We start from the raw sequence: 754 nt of genomic DNA on the forward strand, positions 1-754 counted from the left end.
ATGGCCTGCACAAAGTAACAACTGTTTTTCAAAGATTCATAGGAATCCCATAACTGGACTTGATAGGGGGGACCTATAATCTGATAGATAGAGCACCTGAATTAATCTGAAAAGTAATCATACTATTTTAAATCGAAGAACACATATATTTATGGGAATAGGGAGTTAAGTTTTTTATATATAAACTAGAGGCCCGGTGCACAAAAATTTGTGCACTCGGTGTGGGGGGGGTCCCTCAGCCCGGCCTGTGCCCTCTCGCAGTCTGGGACCCCTCAGGGGATGACCACCTGCTGGCTTAGGCCTGCTCCCCGGGGGATTGGGCCTAAGATGGCAGTCAGACATCCCTCTGGCAGCCCGGCAGCCCTCGGGGGATGTCCACTTGCCAGTGGGGAGCAGACCTAAGCTGTAGTCAGACATCCTTAGCGCTACTGAGGAGGCAGGAGAGGCTCCCACCACCACCACTGTACTGGCAGCCATCAGCCTGGCTTGTGGCTGAGCAGAGCTCCCCCATGTGGGAGTGCACTGACCACCAGAGGGCAGCTCCTGCATTGAGCATCTGCCCCCTGGTGGTCAGTGTGTGTCATAGTGACCAGTCATTCCCAGTCTTTCTGCTGTTAGGGTCAGTTTGCATATTACCCTTTTACTATATAGGATAGAGGCCTGGTACACGGGTGGGGGCTGGCTGGTTTGCCCTGAAGGGTGTCCTGGATCAGGGTGGGGGTCCCGCTTGGGTGCCTGGCCAGCCTGGGTGAGG

This window comes from Myotis brandtii, unplaced genomic scaffold, assembly GCF_000412655.1.
Source record: "Myotis brandtii unplaced genomic scaffold, ASM41265v1 scaffold920, whole genome shotgun sequence".
Lineage (NCBI taxonomy): Eukaryota > Metazoa > Chordata > Mammalia > Chiroptera > Vespertilionidae > Myotis > Myotis brandtii.